The sequence below is a fragment of the Pleurodeles waltl genome, chromosome 5, assembly GCF_031143425.1.
Source record: "Pleurodeles waltl isolate 20211129_DDA chromosome 5, aPleWal1.hap1.20221129, whole genome shotgun sequence".
In the NCBI taxonomy this organism is placed as follows: Eukaryota; Metazoa; Chordata; class Amphibia; order Caudata; family Salamandridae; genus Pleurodeles; species Pleurodeles waltl.
Window position 1 is genome coordinate 889,220,583 of NC_090444.1, and position 8,377 is coordinate 889,228,959.

At 41.1% G+C, this 8,377-nt stretch overlaps 1 long non-coding RNA gene across 1 annotated transcript; it reads right to left on the reverse strand.

The window, feature by feature from the left end:
* Positions 1-305: 305 nt before the first annotated feature.
* Positions 306-1,472, reverse strand: LOC138297330 (uncharacterized). Its single transcript, XR_011204030.1, has 4 exons — positions 1,397-1,472; positions 1,212-1,311; positions 1,056-1,124; positions 306-493 (listed from the first exon to the last, which is right to left on the reverse strand). It is a non-coding gene; the product is annotated as an uncharacterized lncRNA (long non-coding RNA).
* Positions 1,473-8,377: the final 6,905 nt, after the last annotated feature.

Genomic DNA, 8,377 nt, shown 5'->3' on the forward strand with positions numbered 1-8,377 from the left:
CCACAACTTACTGATGGGGTGAAAAAATAGGAACTACAAGGCGCTCAAGTTTCAAATAGACCGAAGATCTCAGAAAAAGATTATGCCTACACGAGGGTAATCACCCAACCCTCAAACTGGTTCCAAAGGAACCTCAAAACTAATAGTGGCAATGTGCGGTACCTCTTATGTAATTTGTAAAAATCCAATCTCAATTATTGACTGCACAATCCATTCAACTATAATTAAGGTTACCAGAAAACAAATCAAAGCCTCAATTGCTGTATAAGTGACATATAATAATATATCTTTTTGTAGGTCAAACAATCAATTCATTGTGATTCATCTGTCAATTCCATCATTTCTTATTATGAAAAACATCATAAATTGTTACAGGTCAAGTAAATTTATGACAATCCATTTATTGTAGTTCATCAAGTCATGATTCAAGTCAGCCAACACGTGTTTCGTCTCGGGACAATGTTTTCTTAAATCCCAAACGACTTCTTCAGGGCTGAAAAGATTTATGTAAGTAGATTGAATATGAATTGATTAATGAAACCAAAATGCTCCAACTTAAAATTGTGAAAAAGTCTTAAAAAATCTTTAAAAATCCCAACAACATGAAAATGACCAGATGTGATATGTGAGAAGTGGCATAAGGTAACAATTCCAGTACCAACGGGGCATTCCCAAATACAAGAACATCCAGGATACACCTCAAAAGGGAGATTTGCGCTCCCGTCATGCACTAATATACCACCGTGATAAACTTCACCCAAAATATTCCTCCGAGTGGTATGTGAGCTCACCTATTGTGTCTGGATTACGAATATGTGTTGCATGCCATTCACAAAAAATATTCAAATAAAGTAGCCAAACTATCCAAATATTAATAGTGTATCAGTCAGACGACTTCAACGCATTAACTGCGTTTGTCAAAATGAGAGTCTACTCACCACTTGTCTGTATTTGTTTATCTCTATTTAAAACAACAAAACAAGTCCCAGTGAAATAACTATCCGTTGCATTCCAAGTCCTGTTTATCTCAAATAAAAACGATTACACAAAAATACCTTCGTAAAGTCCTCCAGTCAAAAAAGGAATTCCATCACAGCTTATACAAAGAATGATCAAATCTCATTCTAAATGTAAAAATATATTAGCCGTTAGTTAATCATTCAAAAAAGCCAGTAGTTACTGTAATGAACCATAATGGTTTAATTGCTCACCTGAATAGGGCACGCGACTAATTTAAATCAATAGTCAATAATGTAGGACACCAATGCGCCGAGTACACACACTGTGTCATTCCAATAAAGCCGAGCGTATCTGTATCAAAAAATTATTATGTCGTTAATACTACTTACAAGTCCAAAAATTCTCGTAAGTGCATACATTATAATCAAGTATTTACCCGGGTACCATCGAAGAGATCCAAAACCGGCAACAAAAGTATATCGACGCCGTGCTGCGAGTACGCACAGTGCGTCTTGTTGACCCGGAAGTTAAATACACTTCAGGGTTAGATTCCGATCCTCCACCGTAGAAATAAACAAAGGACTACCGGTGTTGTACACTGTATTCCCATTCACAACACTGCATGCGCCTGCTCTGCCGAGCAGAACCGCATTGAACTTTCTCTATTCTCATATTAACTTAGGATAGTTTGATGTAGTTTATAAGCGGGTACTTGTTACCACTTTGCTATAATTCGGTTCCTGAATATACCTCCTATAAAAACACACCAAATTAAAACCAAAAAAGACTACGGCATCTCCAAGTAGTACTCCTTATTCACAAAGTATCTCAGTTCATGACACGTCTTACCATATACCCAAATTGTATATGCCATCAGTCCAACAACAATTATTGAATCCATTAATCTAAGTAGTGAAAAATAATTCTTACTTTTCTTTCTTATTAATAAATATGGCAACCTAAAAATGAACTTGTAATCCAGATCCTAATTTGTTGGAGAATTTTGGTTGTTATGATCATTACAGTATACAGTGTATTACATGTTACATAGACAAGTCATTTTAGTCATGTTCAATTACCCAAGAAAAATTCTAGTTCTCTGTCAGAGTTCAGGCCACATTCAACAGTTCTAAACCTCATAATCCATAATGCTTCTCTTTTCCTCAGGGCTAACTCCCTGTTACCTCCCCTTGGGTCTCTAATAATATGTTCAAATCCAAAAAATTCAAATTTTTACATTTAGAATGAGATTTGATCATTCTTTGTATAAGCTGTGATGGAATTCCTTTTTTGACTGGAGGACTTTACGAAGGTATTTTTGTGTAATCGTTTTTATTTGAGATAAACAGGACTTGGAATGCAACGGATAGTTATTTCACTGGGACTTGTTTTGTTGTTTTAAATAGAGATAAACAAATACAGACAAGTGGTGAGTAGACTCTCATTTTGACAAACGCAGTTAATGCGTTGAAGTCGTCTGACTGATACACTATTAATATTTGGATAGTTTGGCTACTTTATTTGAATATTTTTTGTGAATGGCATGCAACACATATTCGTAATCCAGACACAATAGGTGAGCTCACATACCACTCGGAGGAATATTTTGGGTGAAGTTTATCACGGTGGTATATTAGTGCATGACGGGAGCGCAAATCTCCCTTTTGAGGTGTATCCTGGATGTTCTTGTATTTGGGAATGCCCCGTTGGTACTGGAATTGTTACCTTATGCCACTTCTCACATATCACATCTGGTCATTTTCTTGTTGTTGGGATTTTTAAAGATTTTTTAAGACTTTTTCACAATTTTAAGTTGGAGCATTTTGGTTTCATTAATCAATTCATATTCAATCTACTTACATAAATCTTTTCAGCCCTGAAGAAGTCGTTTGGGATTTAAGAAAACATTGTCCCGAGACGAAACACGTGTTGGCTGACTTGAATCATGACTTGATGAACTACAATAAATGGATTGTCATAAATTTACTTGACCTGTAACAATTTATGATGTTTTTCATAATAAGAAATGATGGAATTGACAGATGAATCACAATGAATTGATTGTTTGACCTACGAAAAGATATATTATTATATGTCACTTATACAGCAATTGAGGCTTTGATTTGTTTTCTGGTAACCTTAATTATAGTTGAATGGATTGTGCAGTCAATAATTGAGATTGGATTTTTACAAATTACATAAGAGGTACCACCCACTGCAGGGTGAAGAAATGATGCTGTTTTTCTTTCTCCCTTTGATGCAATCCACCACAGTCCAGTAACTTTGGCAGCTGCGCTGCGCTGTGCTAAAAGTTAGTAAATCGGCTACTTACTGTACAAGGAAGGATGTATTGGACTACAAATTTTAAATGCATCCTTGCTTATGGAATGCTGAAGATTCAAGCAACTGCTTTGGAGCCACTAATTCACAGATTGTGCTTTGAAGTCTAAAAAGTGATTGTCAGGGTGGACCCTGGCATGGGGACCCTAAGAGCCAGGAACTTGTAGCACTTAGTGTTGTTTGGACAGAATTAAAGGTGCTTTGCTTTGTTCAGTTTCCGGTTACAAGACCAGAGGAAGAAGCCAAGCTTAGACTTTAGATCTCTCTATTATCTCTTTTGGTCTAAAAAAAAAGTTGAAATGTGAACAAACCAGTTATCTATCGTATAGGCATCAGTCTGATAAGATCTACATTGAAAAATCCCACTTCAGACATATGGAGGTATATAGAAGGGTGCGTAAACTCATGCTGTAGATTTGAGGCTAAATGGAAGAGCCTTCGACTGTAACTGACCCTTCAGGGGTTGTAAAATAGAGAAATGATGATGGCAGAAGCAAACACTCATGGAAATTTGCATCTTAAAGTCAGTGGTAGTCATGAAATACCTGAAAGAATGATCTGAGTGATCATCTGGGCGACAGCCATCCGAAAGGAGAGTATCTAACTAGGCTTCTTCACCCTCTGTATATCAATTATATGGCACAAAGTAGCTGAAGGCTTTACACCCAAGAACAGGATCCACAAGATATCTTTCAACTTTTCTGTAGTTGGCAATGGGATGAGTGGCCCTTTAAAAATGATTTTTAAAACCCTACAGTCTGTTTTTTGACCCAATTCAATGTGTTGTGATCAATCTGAGTACTTGCAACAAAGTAAAACATCTATAGAGTAGCCTACATAGAACACAAATTCCATTCTCTTCAAAAATATGGTCTCAAGGGGCATATCCTGGATGCAGATGGGAATAGGATCAGCATATCTTGCTCTTAATTACAACCTTCCCAATTTTGACAAAAGCACATGCACTTGGCATGACCTTTTACCAGAAATGGAAGGATCATTCAGGGCAACTAACAGTAGTCTACCTGAAGCACAAATGTGGTGAGCTTTGAGTTATGTTGGTGGTGGGAAGAGGCAGAAGTAGAGGAGTTGATAAGGGCCATGATCACATCACAGATGGGCTGCAGAGTAGCCTCCAAAATGTCAAACTAAAACATGGAGGTTAAAAGATAGATAAATAACAAGGACTCAGGCACGACACTAGGAGAGAGCCCCCAGAGGAGACACACAGTCCAGGTGCCATCAGGATGGCCCCAAAGCGCCCAGAGATAATGTGAAACATAATCAGAAAAGGATGTGTCCTCAGAAAGTATGGTGAGGCTCATACAGAGACAGAGAAGAAGAGGCACAGGACAGCTGAAGTGGACCCTTGAGAACCTGTGATTCTGGTTGCGAAAATTGTGAAGTTCATGAGGTAGAGCAGGTCAAGACTTCTGTGACAGTCAGGAGAAGCAAGGGTGAGTATTACATCAAACCTGCGAACAGGTTTAAGGGCAGGGCCAGTGCCCGTGGAGTCATGAAGGAAGGCACAAGAAGGTTGGTAATATGCCCTTGAGTGGAAGGTTGCCTGGCCTGGACCATTTGATTGTGACAAGGGACTCTGCAGTACAGATCAATCCAGAAACTGCAATGGCACATGAGCGTTGGTGAGGCTTTGAAATGCCTGATGCTATGGATATGGATTTGCATGGACTGAGACTGGATACAGGGAATATTGGTTACAGAGGCCACAAACACCCAGGAGAAGTGAAACAGAACTCTATTGCAACCTCGGTGACAGTTAGGTGGGCTGGGGTAAAACAAGCAGGGGTGAGGCCTAAGGCCGCAGAGGGATCCCATGAGGTTGCCTATAATAAACATCCCTCTTTCCCAGGCCCTAAACAAATAAGTGATACCTAGATGCAGGTGAGACTCTCCAGAGAGACAAGAGGACATCAAGTTGTCCTGCAATATATTTCTATGAGATCTTGCCTGAAGTAGCAAAACATGTCCCTGGGAAGTCACCTTTGAGAAATGTACTATGGCACTTAGCTCGGAACAAACAGATTCTACCTAGTACTGAATGGACCCATTTCAGAGAAGGATGAAGATGTCATGCCAGGTGTGAGATATAACTCTGAACAGTGTGACCAGAATTAACATGAAGAATCCCAGGAGCCCTCCTTTGAAAGTCTTTCCACAGAACACAACTCTGGATGCGATATCTTGTCCCAGACACACTATTTTTAGAGAGGCTTGCAAATAAGGAGTTGTATATAGATCATTGCTACTCCATCTCAGACTAACAGCTCTGCTTGTAAGGGGACCTGGGCTATCAGTTCAACAGACATTGATCCTGCCTTTGTGAATAGTGATTATGCCTTTGATGGAAAAAGTTGCTGGCAATGTGGGGGGGCATTATCATCAGAACTAAATGAGAGATGTAGGATACACAGCTAGGGGTATTGAAGCCATTTACAAATCGAGCCTTTACAGGCCTTGGGCTATTCCCCAGTATTCGGTATCCAAGGACCAAAAAATGTTCATAAGGCAAAATTCAAGGCAGCAGTGCACAGCAACCAGCAAGGATACAAGAGACACCACTACCCACCCTAAGAGAGACTATACAAATTATAACAGAAGGAAAGGCCATGAAAGAGTTATCTATTAAACTTGTGCTGTCCTATTCAAACAAAATGGAGAGCATCAAAAAGAAACATAAAGCAATGGAGAGGTGAAGAGAGGAGGAGGTGATTACTCCATCGGCAACTACAAGCAAGAGTCTGAGGTCACCAAGGACTTCATGAAAGCCCTATTTCAGGAGCTGAATAGGTGTTTTCCTTGTTGAGTTCTGTCATAAACAAGATGTCTGAAGGAGATCCAGAAGAAGTCTGGTGGCAGTACTATGGAGCTGGAATATCCAAGGCAAAGAATGGTGCCCATTGGAGATTAAAATGTTCACTTACAGGAAAAGTGCGAAGACCTGAAGAACTACTTTAAAAGAAACAATATGAAGATAAGCGATAAGAGGGGGTTCCACAGAGGAGGGTGGAGCTGCCACAAGGCCAAGGATGAGAAATGCTGCAAGGGTCATGAGAGAAACGGCGAACTGGTGCTGGCACATCTGGATGTCAAACGAGGAGCCAGTAAGTTGATAAGCTGAAACAGCAGGAAGGGGCAACAGGCTTAGTGGGTCCTGCTGTGGAAGCGGAAGCTGCCGGCAATAGGTCAGTGCGGCTTTCTCCTGCAGCGTGCCTGCCTCCCCCTCTTCCCCGCTGCTCTCTTTACTTTTTGTACAAGCCCTGGGGTGCCCAGGACACCTTAGACAACACAAGAATGCACGGAGCAAAGAAAAAGTGATACCTTGCCTCTAACTGTCACTAATTTCCTCTGGCTGACTTAATTGACTTAATTGTGCTAACGTGCTAAATTGAGCATTAAAAAGATCCACGGACCGCATCTGCTCTGCTATCAGCTATTGCCATTTCTATTTAAGGCCATCTAGGACCCTTATGTAAGGCATGCTCATGCCCCCGAGGGAGATGCAAGGGGAGAGGCAGCTCCCTAGGGTCGGGACAATATCAAATACACTGGTGTGAATAACAGTAATAGCAGCAGTAACTGCAATTAGCAGGAAGTAGTGAGTTACTTTCTATTGAACCGTAGTTTAAGTGTGCTCAATCCCCCCTAGGCCACAGGGCAGTGGGTAGGCCTCAGGGTTGGCCTTAGAAAGACGGCAGTGGTGGCGCTTACTGAAGCGCACTGGAGCATCCAGCAGTATGATCACATAAAAGTTATACTGATACAATCTTCAATTTTACTACAAAGTCTCAACACTATAATTCTACAACAACTTTTGGGCTTACACAAGGGCCCATGTTAGGGCATGGACCAGCACTGCCAAAGACATCAAGACCTTCCATCAAGATACATAAAGCACATAAGGTCCCATTGGTATTTGGAACAAATTGGCCCATAGGGTCTTTATGGTACGCAGGGATCGTGCAAATAGTATAAGACTGTTAAAGGCAGTAAGGCGTAACTTTACACGAGCAGAGAGCCTTTCCAACATACCTGTACAGGAAAACACAAAAGGAAAAGGAGAAGAAGGAGCATGACAGGCGTCTCCATGGAGGAGCACCATGCAAAGCTTGGGGGAAGAGAGCCCAGCAATAAGCTGGAGTCTGACTGGCCATAGGGGGAAGCAACCAGAAATATGTCCAAGATTAGTGGAGCCACGGCAGTGGTCTGTCATGTTATGGAGCCAAGGATATGGGAAACACTCATGGAAACAATGATACATCATCCGGCACCCTTTCAACTAGATGCGCATTTTGAACAAGGATCTGTGGGGTTCAGTCAGATTTGTTCCACCCCTTTAGAAAAATCAAGGGTGGGGCCCGGCATTCAACTAATGCATCTGCATGTGAGCCTGGAAAGGAGGTGCACTGTAGTGAAGTCAGAATGGAGGCAGCACCCAATTCAGCATGAACAGAAGTCAAGTCACCTAGCCACGCAGCAGGAAGTTGTGAAAGCCCTGACTCCATCTTAAATACCATCAATGCCTCTCTCTTAGCCGCAGTTAAAGCCTTTACCTGGCAATCGCACAAGCTTGAGATTCAGGTGGAATTGACACATATGCCTGCACAAAGTGTGCTTGCAATTGACAGGAAAGTCAACTCACTTAACACAAAGCTAGATAATTGGATTAACAAATGGGTTGAAGGGAGCACAGCAGGTAGCTGTGCGGACAATGCAATTATAGACAAACTAATGACTCTACCAGAGGTATTTGCAACATTGATAAACCATTGTGAAACCACCTATGAAAAGGATATAAGAAATGGTGACATACCTCTGCAGTTGAGATCTCAGAAGCAAAGCAACCCTGGAAAGGGGACAACTCCAGGCAAGTAGACATGGTATTCAGCCAACATCAATTATAGCACAAAATATTCAAGTAACAACCTATGCAACCTATGGTGCACCCCAAGTCTAAAGTGAGCGCAGAAAATGTTTTGCCCTCTGGAAAATGAAATCCAGTCAGATCCTCAGGCGACAGGGACGGTGGAAGTACATGTTTCTAATATAAATAGCT